Source organism: Ranitomeya imitator, chromosome 3 (assembly GCF_032444005.1).
Source record: "Ranitomeya imitator isolate aRanImi1 chromosome 3, aRanImi1.pri, whole genome shotgun sequence".
Classification (NCBI taxonomy): domain Eukaryota; kingdom Metazoa; phylum Chordata; class Amphibia; order Anura; family Dendrobatidae; genus Ranitomeya; species Ranitomeya imitator.
Window position 1 is genome coordinate 486341327 of NC_091284.1, and position 15238 is coordinate 486356564.

Consider the following 15238-nt stretch of genomic DNA (forward strand, 5'->3'; position numbering starts at 1 on the left):
GCACGGCAGGGCTTGGAAGGGAAGGAGCGCCATTTGACTTTTTGAATGAAAAATTGGCTGCACTCTTTAGCGGACACCATGTCACATTTGGAGAGCCCCCGTGTGCCTAAAAATTGGAGCTCCCCCACAAGTGACCCCATTTTGGAAACTAGACGCCCCAAGGAACTTATCTAGATGCATAGTGAGCCCTTTAAACCCCCAGGTGCTTCACAAATTGATCCGTAAAAATGAAAAAGTACTTTTTTTTCACAAAAAAATTCTTTTAGCCTCAATTTTTTCATTTTCACATGGACAACAGGATAAAATGGATCCTAAAATTTGTTTGGCAATTTCTCCTGAGTACACCGATACTTCACATGTGGGGGTAAACCACTGTTTGGGCACATGGTAAGGCTCGGAAGGGAAGGAGCGCCATTTGACTTTTTGAATGAAAAATTATCTCCATCGTTAGCGGACACCATGTCGCGTTTGGAGAGACCCTGTGTGCTTAAACATTGGAGCTCCCCCACAAGTGACCCCATTTTGGAAACTGGACCCCCCAAGGAACTTATCTAGATGCCTAGTGAGCACTTTAAACCCTCAGGTGCTTCACAAATTGATCCGTAAAAATGAAAAAGTACTTTTTTTTCACAAAAAATTTATTTTCGCCTCAATTTTTTCATTTTCACATGGGCAATAGGATAAAATGGATCCTAAAATTTGTTGAGCAATTTCTCCCGAGTACGCCGATACCTCATATGTGGGGGTAAACCACTGTTTGGGCACACGGCAGGGCTCGGAAGGGAAGGCGCGCCTTTTAACTTTTTGAATGGAAAATTAGCTCCAATTGTTAGCGGACACCATGTCGCATTTGGAGAGCCCCTGTGTGCCTATGCAATGGAGCTCCCCCACAAGTGACCCCATTTTGGAAACTAGACCCCCCAAGGAACTTATCTAGATGCATACTGAGCACTTTAAACCCCCAGGTGCTTCACAGAAGTTTATAATGCAGAGCCATGAAAATAAAAAATAATTTTTCTTTTCTCAAAAATGATTTTTTAGCCTGGAATTTCCTATTTTGCCAATGGTAATAGGAGAAATTGGACCACAAATGTTGTTGTCCAGTTTGTCCTGAGTATGCAGATACCCCATATGTGGGGGTAAACCACTGTTTGGGCGCATGGCAGGGCTCAGAAGGGAAGGCACGCCATTTGGCTTTTTAAATGGAAAATTATCTCCAATCATTAGCGGACACCATGTCGCGTTTGGAGAGCCCCTGTGTGCCTAAACATTGGAGATCCCCCACAAATTACCCCATTTTGGAAACTAGACCCCCAAAGGAACTAATCTAGATGTGTAGTGAGCATTTTGAACCCTCAAGTGCTTCACAGAAGTTTATAACGCAGAGCCATGAAAATAAAAAAAAAAAATTATTTTCTCAAAAATGAATTTTAGCCCGCAATTTTTTATTTTCCCAAGGGTAACAGGAGAAATTTGACCCCAAAAGTTGTTGTCCAGTTTCTCCTGAGTACGCTGATACCCCATATGTGGGGGTAAACCACTGTTTAGGCACATGCTGGGGCTCGGAAGTGAAGTAGTGACGTTTTGAAATGCAGACTTTAATGGAATGCTCTGTGGGCGTCACGTTGCGTTTGCAGAGCCCCTGATGTGGCTAAACAGTAGAAACCCCACACAAGTGACCCCATTTTGGAAACTAGACCCCGAAAGGAACTTATCTAGATGTGAGGTGAGCACTTTGAACCCCCAAGTGCTTCACAGAAGTTCATAACACAGAGCAGTGAAAATAATAAATACGTTTTCTTTCCTCAAAAATAATTTTTTAGCCCAGAATTTTTTATTTTCCCAAGGGTTACAGGAGAAATTGGACCACAAAAGTTGTTGTACAGTTTCTCCTGAGTACGCTGATACCCCATGTGTGGGGGTAAACCACTGTTTGGGCACACGTGGGGGCTCAGAAGGGAAGTAGTGACTTTTGAAATGCAGACTTTGATGGAATGGTCTGCGGGCGTCACATTGCGTTTGCAGAGCCCCTGGTGTGCTTAAACAGTAGAAACCCCCCACAAGTGACCCCATTTTGGAAACTAGACCCCCAAAGGAACTTATCTAGATGTGTGGTGAGCACTTTCAACCCCCAAGTGCTTTACAGAAGTTTATAACGCAGAGCCGTGAAAATAATAAATACGTTTTCTTTCCTCAAAAATAATTTTTTAGCCCAGAATTTTTTATTTTCCCAAGGGTTACAGGAGAAATTGGACCACAAAAGTTGTTGTCCAGTTTCTCCTGAGTACGCTGATACCCCATGTGTGGAGGTAACCCACTGTTTGGGCACACGTGGGGGCTCAGAAGGGAAGTAGTGACTTTTGAAATGCAGACTTTGATGGAATGGTCTGCGGGCGTCACGTTGCGTTTGCAGAGCCCCTGGTGTGCCTAAACAGTAGAAACCCCCCACAAGTGACCCCATTTTGGAAACTAGACCCCCCAAGGAACTTATCTAGATATGTGGTGAGCACTTTGAACCCCCAAGTGCTTCACAGACGTTTACAACGCAGAGCCGTGAAAATAAAAAATCATTTTTCTTTCCTCAAAAATGATGTTTTAGCAAGCAATTTTTTATTTTCTCAAGGATAACAGGAGAAATTGGACCCCAGTAATTGTTGTGCAGTTTGTCCTGAGTATGCTGGTACCCCATATGTGGGGGTAAACCACTGTTTGGGCACACGTCGGGGTTCGGAAGTGAGGGAGCACCATTTGAATTTTTGAATACAAGATTGGCTGGAATCAATGGTGGCGCCATGTTGCGTTTGGAGACCCCCTGAAGTGCCTAAACAGTGGAAACCCCTCAATTCTACCTCCAACACACCCCTAACCCTTATCCCAACTGTAGCCGTAACCCTAATCACAACCCTAACCCCAACACACCCCTAACCACAACCCTAACCCCAACACACCCCTAACCCTAACCACAACCCTAATTCCAACCCAACTCTAAGGCTATGTGCCAACGTTGCGGATTCGTATGAGATTTTTCAGCATCATTTTTGAAAAATCCGCGGGTAAAAGGCACTGCGTTTTACCTGTGGATTTACCGTGGATTTCCAGTGTTTTTTGTGCGGATTTCACCTGTGGATTCCTATTGAGGAACAGGTGTAAAACGCTGCGGAATCCGCACAAAGAATTGGCATGCTGCGGAAAATACAACGCAGCGTTCCCGCGCGGTATTTTCTGCACCATGGGCACAGCGGATTTGGTTTTCCATATGTTTACATGGTACTGTAAACCTGATGGAACACTGCTGCGGATCCGCAGCGGCCAATCCGCACCGTGTGCACATAGCCTAATTCTAAAGGTATGTGCACACGCTGCGGAAAACGCTGCGGATCCGCAGCAGTTTCCCATGAGTTTACAGTTCAATGTGAACCTATGGGAACCAAAAATCGCTGTACACATGCTGCGGAAAAACTGCACGGAAACGCAGCGGTTTACATTCCGCAGCATGTCACTTCTTTCTGCGGATTCCGCAGCGGTTTTACAACTGCTCCAATAGAAAATCGCAGTTGTAAAACCGCAGTGAAATGCGCAGAAAAACCGCGGTAAATCCACGATAAATCGGCAGCGGTTTAGCACTGTGGATTTTTCAAATCCGCTGCGGAAAAATCCGCATAGGACCAGAATACGTGTGCACATACCGAAACCCTAACCCTACCCCTAACCCTACCCCTAACCCTACCCCTAACCCTAACCCTAGCCCTAACCCTACCCCTAACCCTACCCCTAACCCTACCCCTACCCCTAGCCCTAACCCTACCCCTAACCCTACCCCTAACCCTAACCCTAACCCTACCCCTAACCCTACCCCTAACCCTAACCCTAGTTCTTACCCCAACCTTAGTGAAAAAAAAAAAAATTCTTTATTTTTTTTATTGTCCCTATCTATGGGGGTGACAAAGGGGGGGGGTCATTTACTATTTTTTTATTTTGATCACTGAGATAGGTTATATCTCAGTGATCAAAATTCACTCTGGAACGAATCTGCCGGCCGGCAGATTCGGCGGGCGCACTGCACATGCGCCCGCCATTTTGGAAGATGGCGGCGCCCAGGAAAGAAGACGGACGGACCTCGGGCGGCCAGGTAAGTATAAGGGGGGGGGAGATCAGGGCACGGGGGGGGCGTCGGAGCACGGGGGGTGGATCGGATCATGGGGGGGGTGGATCGGAACACGGGAGGGAGGATTGGAGCACGGGGAAGGATTGGAGCACGGGGTGAGGGATCGCTGTGCGGGGGGGGTGGATCGGAGCACGGGGGGGTCGCTGTGTGCGGGGGGGGGGATCGGAGTGCGGGGGGGGTTGATTGGAGCGCGGGGGGTGTGATTGGTGCACGGGGAAGCGGACAGGAGGACGGGGGAGCGGAGCACAGGACGGAGGGGAGCGGACCACAGATCGGGGGGCTGGGGGGGCGATCGGAGGAGTGGGGTGGGGGCACATTAGTATTTCCAGCCATGGCCGATGATATTGCAGCATCGGCCATGGCTGGATTGTAATATTTCACCAGTTTTTTAGGTGAAATATTACAAATCGCTCTGATTGGCAGTTTCACTTTCAACAGCCAATCAGAGCGATCGTAGCCACGAGGGGGTGAAGCCACCCCCCCCTGGGCTAAACTACCACTCCCCCTGTCCCTGCAGATCGGGTGAAATGGGAGTTAACCCTTTCACCCGGCCTGCAGGGACGCGATCTTTCCATGACGCATATGCTGCGTCATGGGTCGGAATGGCACCGACTTTCATGACGCAGCGTATGCGTCAAAGGTCGGGAAGGGGTTAACCTGCAGATATGGGGTTAATCTGCAAGTTATTAGTGTTCTAACTCTGCCTGGCCTCCACACTGAAATAAATGATTTCTCCTTCTGCCTTTCATACAGACTTTCCTACGTGGCTGCAGTCACTGCTCAGTACAGGGTCGCCATCACGGCATTACGGCCGATGCTGCAGCTGTTTAATGCTATTGACGCGCGGGCCCGCACGTCAATAGTTAACAGCCGCCAGCCAATCTGAGGCTGGCAGCTGACATCAGCCGCAGCGTGCGTGCATGTCACCGGCATCTGACATCATTGTCAGTCGCCGGCGAGTGCACGCTGCAGCTGCGTGGAGACAGAGAACCTCGCCCGCCGCAGGAGCATGGCCAGGTGAGAACTTGTTTTTTTGGTTTTTTTTATTGAGAGCGGCGATCCGGGGGGCCCAGGGCAGAACGCTGGACACGGGCAAAATGCTGGACACAGGGGCAGAAAGCTGGACACAGAGGCAGAAAGCTGGACAAGGGCAGAAAGCTGGACACAGGGGCAGAGTGCTGGACACAGAGGCAGAACGCTGGACACAGGGGCAGAATGCTGGTCACAGGGACAGAATGCTGGACACAGGGGCAGAATGCTGGACACGGGCAGAATACTGGACACAGGGGCAGAATGCTGGACACGGTCAAAACGCTGGACACAGGGGCAGAACGCTGGACACAGGGGCAGAAAGCTGGACACAGGGGCAGAAAGCTGGACACAGGGGCAGAACGCTGGACACGGGCAGAACGCTGGACACAGGGGCAGAAAGCTGGACACAGGGGCAGAAAGCTGGACACAGGGGCAGAATGCTGGATACAGGGGTAGAAAGCTGGACACAGGCAGAATGCTGGACACAGGGGCAGAAAGCTGGACACAGGGGCAGAATGCTGGACAAAGGGGCAGAATGCTGGACACAGGGGCAGAAAGCTGGACACAGGCAGAAAGCTGGACACTGGGGCAGAAAGCTGGAAATGGGTAGAATGCTGGACAAAGGGGCAGAATGCTGGACACAGGGGCAGAATGCTGGACACAGGTAAGAAAGCTGGACACAGGAGCAGATTGCTGGACACAGGGGCCAAATGCTGGACACAGGTAAGAATGGAGATACGGGGCATGATTGGAGACACAGGGGGCAGGATGAAAGACATGGCGGCATGACTGGAGACAGATGGGGCAGAATGGAGACACAGGGGGCATGATTGCAGACATGGGGGCATGATTGGAGATACGGGCATGATTGGAGACACTGGGGGCAGGATTGGAGACAGAGGGGGCAGGATCATGGGGCAGGATGGATACGATGGAGACAGATGGGGCAGGATAGGGAGATCATATGGGGCAGAATGGATACTCATGAGGGCAGGATGGGAGAACATATGGCTGACGCCAGGAATGAGACACACGGGGGCTAGGATGGTGAATATTACCATAGGGGCTAATTAAGGGATATTATTATTGCAGTGATGTATTTATTTTATTTTTTGAGCATACTGTTTTAAATGGAGGGCGGTCCTGTTACTGTGTAGAGTGACACTATGTCGCCTTCTTCATGTGGTGTAATGTAGAGCCTGGGAAAATTAAGTAATGTGTTCTGCAAGCGGAGCTCGAGATAACTGTGTTATTTCCTGCAGAGACGAGTCCTGGCTGGATGAAGTGATGGCGGTCTGTGCTGGATGAAAGATGAAGGACTTCACCTAGAGACGTCACTGGTGAGTCAGTGTTACCTATACACTGACACTATACACTGTATACTATATACAGAGGTCCTGTGTACAATGTCATCAGTGATCACTGTATTACCTATACATTATATACAGAGCTCCTGTGTATAATGTCACTGGTGATCACTGTATTACCTGTACACAGACACTGCTTACTAATTACAGATCTCCTGTGTATAATGGCACTGATAGTGATAGTATTGTGGTTTTTTTTATTACTGATCAGTATTGTAGTATTCAGTCACTATGTGGTGGTAATATGTGGTCTGGTCATGGTGTTGTGGTATTTGTTCCTTGTATTTGATATTATTTGATCACTGTGGTGGTAATATGTGGTCTGGTCATGGTGTGGTGGTATTTGTCCCTTTTGGATGTGATATTATAGGTCATTTTAAAAATTGAAAAATAAATAAAAATATACCTAAATTGTATTGCATATTTTAACAAATATTTAATAGGTTACAGTAGTATAGGGCCGGCCAAAAGTGTCTACCTTGTCATTTTGGAGGCTTAAAAAATCTTTTGGCCAAAACAAAAGCTGCCGGCTATATGTGTGATCTGGTGATGGGAACTGTCAATGTGTGATAGGTGAGAAGTAGAGATTTTCCAAGAGAGAGCGGTGGGACTGTGGACAGTTCGAGGGGTGGAGCGTGGAGGCGGGGCTGGGGTGGAGCCTGGGCGGAGTCTCTAGGGGGCCCCAAAAATTTTGCCAGTATGGGGCCCCAAAATTTCTAGTGGCAGCCCTGGCTCAGTATAAGTAAGCGTGCCCCAGCACTGTGACTGACAGCCGCCTTTGCAGTGTATTAGTGCAGCGCATTGGTACAGGGCCGGCAAGCAGTCATAGCCGTGGTGCCTTTTCAGCTGCCGCTCACTGTATACTGAGCAGTGACTGAAGCTGTCGGCCATGTCTCAGTGACTAAAAGCCATAGGGTGACAGGGGGAATAAAGTTAATTTCCCTCCCCGGTAGCCGGGCTTTTAATGGGGGAACCGGACAGATTTAGAATGCTAATAATCTGCAGACTGACCTCATATCTGCAGGTTAATATTGTTTGGGGACATGACAGGTTCCTTTTCACATTCTTTAACATGACCTACAAAAATTGACTTCTGAACTTCTGTAGAACTATGACCTTCGGCACTCAATAAGTCACAAAGTACGGTAGTTCTATTTCAAAATAATTTTCAGTTTAATTCACAGCCGACACAATGGGAGATACAGACATAAATCCATCCAACGTTTCGGCATCATAGCCTTTATCAAGGGTGTCGGTAGGAAGAATTCGTCGGCGTTCTCCCGGTGTTTCAGTGCTGTGAAGCACTGGGAGAACACCAACAGATTCTTCCTACAGACACCCTTAATAAAGGCTATGATGCCGAAACGTTGGATGGATTTATGTCTGTATCTCCTGTTGTGTCGGCTGTGAATTAAACCGAAATACAACTACTTTGTGACTTATTGAGTGCCGAAGGTCATCGTTCTACAGTATTACTTCATTTCCCTTTGGAGCACCATCTTTGCATTTAGAGTGCACCACTTTTGATCTATTTGACTTCTGAACTTCACCATATTTTTCTGTGCACCTTCAAAATGACATAATCGCAGTGATAAATCCATCATGATGATCCATCATGTTCCAAGACCACCTTATAAATACTGGCTTAGGATATGTGCCCACATTTAAATTTTGGAACAGATTTTTTTTTATGCAAAAATCTGACTATTGGCAGGAAAAACGCTGCAAGAAATAATTGCATTCATGCGTTCACTTTTCATGAGCTTTTAATTGTGTTTTTTTCCCCACTAAATTGAATGGATGAAAAACGCTGCAAAAACATTGAAAGAATGGTCATACTGCAGATTCGAAAAAAATGATTTAAAGGTTCGGATCTGTATGGAAAAATAAGCCAAATTTGCAAGAGATTTTATCAATCTCATGCACTTTGCAGTTCCTGTAAAATATTGCATTTTTATCTCTTACAGCAAAAACATGCAGACAAAATGTGGCAAAAAGCAACATGTAAGCAAGGATTTAGATAATATTTTGTGACATTAACCCCATCACAACATTTACAGTATATATGCAAGTCATGGTCGGGATGTACTTCCCAATGCAGTATATATACTGTACGTTGTGGTCGGTAAGTACTTCCCAGTGCAGCATATATATGGTCATGGTCGGGAAGTACTTCCCAATACAGTATATGTACTGAACGTCATGGTCGGGAAGTACTTCCCAGTGCAGTATATATACGTCATGGTCGGGAAGTACTTCCCAGTGCAGTATATATACGTCATGGTCGGGAAGTACTTCCCAATGCAGCATATATACTGTACGTTGTGGTCGGTAAGTACTTCCCAGTGCAGTATATATACGTTGTGGTCGGGAAGTACTTCCCAATGCAGTATATATACTGTACGTCATGGTCGGTAAGTACTTCCCAGTGCAGTATATATACGTCATGGTCGGGAAGTACTTCCCAATACAGTATATATACTGTACGTCATGGTCGGTAAGTACTTCCCAGTGCAGTATATATACGGTCATGGTCGGGAAGTACTTCCCAATACAGTATATATACTGTACGTCATAGTCGGGAAGTACTTCCCAGTGCAGTATATATACGTCATGGTCGGGAAGTACTTCCCAGTGCAGTATATATACGTCATGGTCGGGAAGTACTTCCCAATGCAGCATATATACTGTACGTTGTGGTCGGTAAGTACTTCCCAGTGCAGTATATATACGTTGTGGTCGGGAAGTACTTCCCAATGCAGTATATATACTGTACGTCATGGTCGGGAAGTACTTCCCAGTGCAGTATATATACGTCATGGTCGGGAAGTACTTCCCAATACAGTATATATACTGTACGTCATGGTCGGGAAGTACTTCCCAATGCAGTATATATATGTCATGGTCGGGAAGTACTTCCCAATGCAGTATATATACTGTACGTCATGGTCGGGAAGTACTTCCCAATGCAGTATATATACGTCATGGTCGGGAAGTACTTCCCAATGCAGTATATATACTGTACGTCATGGTCGGGAAGTACTTCCCAATGCAGTATATATACTGTATGTCATGGTTGGGAAGTACTTCCCAATGCAGTATATATACGTCATGGTCGGGAGGTACTTCCCAATGCAGTATATATACTGTACGTCATGGTCGGGAAGTACTTCCCAATGCAGTATATATACTGTATGTCATGGTCGGGAAGTACTTCCCAATGCAGTATATATACGTCATGGTCAGGAAGTACTTCCCAATACAGTATATATACTGTACGTCATGGTCGGGAAGTACTTCCCAATGCAGTATATATACGTCATGGTCGGGAAGTACTTCCCAATGCAGTATATATACTGTACGTAATGGTCGGGAAGTACTTCCCAGTGCAGTATATATACGTCATGGTCGGGAAGTACTTTCCAATGCAGTATATATACGTCATGGTTGGGAAGTACTTCCCAATGCAGTATATATACTGTACGTCATGGTCGGGAAGTACTTCCCAGTGCAGTATATATACGTCATGGTCGGGAAGCACTTCCCAATGCAGTATATATACTGTACGTCATGGTCGGGAAGTACTTCCCAATGCAGTATATACACTGTACGTCATGGTCGGGAAGTACTTCCCAGTGCAGTATATATACATCATGGTCGGGAAGCACTTCCCAATGCAGTATATATACTGTACGTCATGGTCGGGAAGTACTTCCCAATGCAGTATATACACTGTACGTCATGGTCGGGAAGTACTTCCCAGTGCAGCATATATACGTCATGGTCGGGAAGCACATCCCAATGCAGTATATATACTGTACGTCATGGTCGGGAAGTACTTCCCAGTGCAGTATATATACGTCATGGTCGGGAAGCACTTCCCAATGCAGTATATATACTGTACGTCATGGTCGGGAAGTACTTCCCAATGCAGTATATACACTGTACGTCATGGTCGGGAAGTACTTCCCAGTGCAGCATATATACGTCATGGTCGGGAAGCACATCCCAATGCAGTATATATACTGTACGTCATGATCGGGAAGTACTTCCCAGTGCAGTATATATACGTCATGGTCGGGAAGCACTTCCCAATGCAGTATAAATACGTCATGGCAATCGCAGGGTATCAGGTGATTCTAACAGCTGACACCCAGCACTCACAGCCGGGAGAAGTGTTGCAAAGTTATAACCACATAAATTGATACTGGTCAGAATTGCAACATTTGGCTTAGTCATGGAGGTGAAAACAGGCTCAGGGGTGAAGGGGTTTAACGAGTTGTCGATTATTGGGCAAGCCCTTATTGATGGCCCTAATATGTTGCATAAATTTTACAAAAAAATTATATTTACCTGTGATCTTAGCCTGCCGGTCTGCAGACATAAACACTGCTCTTCCTTTCAGGTAAAACTGTAAAGGCAACAGGTGATCAGTGGCTACTGATTGGCTGCAGGGCTCACATGACATTTTTTTTATGTCAAGTGACTATTGATGGACCCAGGCTGAGGAGAAACGATCACCCAGGAGGTAAGTATACTTTTTTAAGGGAAACTATCACCAAGTTTTTGCTGGTATCAGCTGAGAGCAGCGTGATGTAGGGGCAGAGACCCTGATTCCAGCGACATATCATTTAATCAGTAGCTTGATATCACTTTGATACAATCATTGTTTCACTTGCTGCAGATCTAGCAGTTCTCTGAATGTTTTAACATTGAAACAACCAGAGAGATTAAGAATAATGGAAAAACAAACCTCATCTGCGTTCTGAATTCGCTCCAGGCTCATTCTGACTAAAATCTCAACGTATCATGAGAAGATTGCAGTGACGCAAAAACTTTGTAAAAAGTCCATTTCTTTTTTTTTTTATTACAGGTTGCTTGTGACGTTGTCTCCCTTGACTTAAATCTCAGTTGCCTGTGACTCGCATGAGACATGTCACACGTCTACTTCGGTCAAATTACAAATCCAAAATGCTTATGTGGCAGCACGTCGCAGACAAGTCGCACAAAGGTTTTTAGTCTCATGATTGGTCTGAGAATTGGCGAGAGTTCTGTGCTGCCCAAGCCTAATTGTAGTATCAGCGTTGTCATTTTTAACCAGCAACACAACAGTACCAATATACATCACTAAATAATAAAATCAGTGGAACCATTGAAATTTACATTGCATTGTGATATCAATTCTACTAACAGATATAACCAATAACAAAATGGAAAAAAAAAAACAATTAAAAATGTGAAATTTGCTTCCGCTTTTACCTTCTATATGATAAGCAATAGCACATAGGTGAGATTAAATGTATGGAAGAAATACTGTAAATCGCACGGAGCGTTCTGTGCACTAACTTTATGGGCTTTGCACTCTCTGCCATGTTAAATAGATCACTCACTTGTAATATGTAAAATAGTAGCTGAACAGTTTATTTCTGAGCACAACTACCTATTCTGGAATGAGTTAGTTCTTACAGAGTTTCTCGCTCTGAAAAAAAAAAAGAGAAAAAAATATGTATTACTTTACCTCTGAAGTGATGTGCGTGTCAGAATACAAGGGTGTCTTGTGTCGCTCTGCTGCACAAGGTATTCCTTATATACCCTGTAGCTGTAGGTAGTGTTTCCAAATCTAGCTGGACAGGAGGTGAACTCATATGAAAGGCACTTTCTTTAAAAAAAAGTATTCATGAATAACAGACCCTTCTGTAAAAAAAAAAAAAAGTTTGGCAGGGGCTGATGGCTGCAGGATTCAGGTTTCTGTATTTTCACAAATGCCACATCCTAATCTGAAATGACTTGCAGATGTGCAGTAAAGCTGTTTCACGCTGACATTCCTAATGCTTTCTATGCTATTAAAACAATAGAAATTCGACTGTAACTGTATCTTATATGTAAATGTAATATACCGTAAATAAATGAGGGACAAGTACGGACAGTGTCAGATTTGTCATCCAACAATCAGTTCTTCAGTATGGTTTAGTTTAAAAGGGGTAAAATCTTTCTAAAAGAGGAAAAAATTATCAACAAAAACAATATAGATAAAAAACACATAAAACAAAAACTGGGTGTAAACACAATAAACAAAAAGGTGCATAGCAAAACTCAGAATGTGCCTCACAACTTACTATTACTTATCCCAAACATATTATACCTTTATAAATGTTCAAGTCCACCATTCAATTTTTAGGTAGAAAAGTCTGCGTTTATTACTATCATAATTCAGGTATACAGGGAAGCTTAGATTTTCTGACTTGTTAGCTTATATGAGTGTATCTTCATGCAGCTAAGCTAATTTCGTAGGGGTATATGGGGTATCTAGATAGAGGTAGCACCTCTGGTGGAGTGCTTGCCGTGTCCTTTTTGGACAGCTCTTCCATCTTTGGTCCTCATCTGATGCTCAACTCTCACCTGTACCTCCAAGTAGCTGCTAGCATGCAGCAGCGGGTACACCCCAGAACACCGCCTCGGCAGGCGGGCCAAACCAGGTGAGGGTAGCTGTTGGGTTTCTTTGAGACCTACAGTGATTTTTCAAGGGTTTGCCTACCCTTGCATGTGAAGACTGGATATGGCAGACTGTGCGGAAGAAATCAAGATTCAACGGACAGACAAGCGATTTCCAGCATAGCGTTGTGGAGCGCTGAGAGGGCGCAGCGAGGCACATATAGGACACTGCTGGCCATCCACTGTACCCTGACCTATCTACAGTTCTCTCACCTAGTTCTTGCCACTGGGGCTCAATAGGTACGGGCGAGAGAGTGAGGTTGACGACTGCGCAACTCTTCCTCACTTTAATCCAAGTCAAGCGCAAGTCATGACTTCAACCACTGCGTATCAAAAGTCCTGTGGCGATGGGAGAGTGGCAAAGCAGCAGGTGTGGAGTCACTGGAAGCTGTAGTCACTAACCTGCACGCAGGCGGCCTAGGCCATATGGTCGCTCTCCACTGCACCGAAGCAGCAATGGAGCTCGGCAGCCTCCTGGGTGTCTGAGCAGTCCTGTTCAGGAGCACTCTGCTCACCTCAATCGAGGATGGGGCTAGAAAACGTGCCTCAATCATAGTCTGCTTCATTTCACCTGGCCAGCCTACCGCAGCTGGTGGGTTTCCCATACAGCGGTCGACACACAATAAAGAAAAAGAAAATGATGGTACTCAACCTTGGCACATGGAATGTGAGAACTCTGCTGGATAATACGAAGGCAGACAGACCAGAGAGAAGAACGGCATTGGTTGCTCGAGAGCTAGCTCATTACAAGGTTGATATAGCAGCTCTCAGCGAAACACGCCTGGCAGACAAGGGTCAATTGACAGAGCATAGTGGTGGATATACATTCTTCTGGAGTGGTCGAGGCAGCACTGAAAAACGAGAAGCAGGCGTGGGATTTGCTATCAAAACTCATCTTGCTTGTAAACTTACCAGGCTTCCGGAGGGCATCAACGACCGTCTGATTACATTTCAGCTCCCACTTACAAACAAGAAACGGGTGACTCTGATCAGTGCCTATGCTCCCACGATGACTAATCCGGATGATATTAAAGATAAGTTCTACGATGAACTTGACACACTTATTTCAGCAATCCCACAGGCAGACAAGCTCATTATACTTGGAGACTTTAATGCCAGAGTGGGAACAGACCATCAAAACTGGGAAGGGGTCATTGGGAGACATGGCACTAGCAAGTGTAACAGTAATGGCCTGCTGCTCCTCAAGATGTGTGCCACACATGACCTTGTCATCACCAACATTTTATTCCGCTTACCCACACGCAAGAAGACATCATGGATGCACCCACGCTCGAGGCATTGGCATCTCATTGATTACATCATTGCCAGGAAAAGGGATGAGATGGACTTTAGAGTGACGAGAGCCATGTGCGGTGCAGACTGCTGGACTGACCATCGCCTCATTGTGTCTACGTGCAGGCTCCGCATCCTGCCTGTGAGGAGACCCCAAGGACAGAAAACGACAAAGAGGCTGAATATCTATAAGCTGCAAAATAAAAAAATTGCAAGGGAATTTGCCAATGACCTTGATGGCAGACTGTTGAATATACCACAGGCAGAGGAGATTGGCATTGAGGAACAGTGGACAATTCTGAGAGATGCTGTTCATAATACTGCTCTGGAGCATCTCAGATCAGCAGCCAGAAATAATCAAGACTGGTTCGATGAAAACGACGAGGAAATAAAGACACTCCTAGAAGAGAAACATCAGCGGTATAAGGTGTATCAAAATGACCCCACGTCGTTAGCTAAGAAAGGTGCCTTTACCAACATAAAAAGAAAGGTACAAATCAAGCTACACGAGATGCAGGATATCTGGTTTAGCAAGAAGGCTGACGAAATTCAGGGCTATGCAGATACCCATGACCAGAAACGCTTCTACGATGCTATCAAAGCGTATATGGACCCTAGTCATCAAGCTCTTCATCTCTGCTTAACGCAGATGGAACTAAGCTGCTGACAGAAAATAAACAAATTCTGGAACGGTGGGCTGAGCACTTTAATAATATTCTTAATCACCCTGCCAATATCAATGATGGAGCTATTGCTCGCCTGCCCCAAGTAGAAATCAACAAGGAGCTTGATGTTCTTCCAAGTGGAGATGAAGTCAGGAAAGCAGTAAAACAACTTTCTTGTGGAAAAGCACCCGGAAATGATGCTATACCTGCTGAGGTATATAAAG

The 15238-nt window shown here is 45.5% G+C and overlaps 1 protein-coding gene across 1 annotated transcript in view; it reads right to left on the reverse strand.

Annotated features, from left to right (window-relative positions):
* ECRG4 (ECRG4 augurin precursor) overlaps window positions 1–12237 on the reverse strand; it is a 66596-nt gene extending 54359 nt beyond the window's left edge. The window contains exon 1 of the mRNA XM_069757579.1: window positions 12083–12237. The gene's annotated coding sequence lies outside the window, so the exon portion shown is untranslated. The remainder of the gene's footprint in view (window positions 1–12082) is intronic.
* Window positions 12238–15238: the final 3001 nt, after the last annotated feature.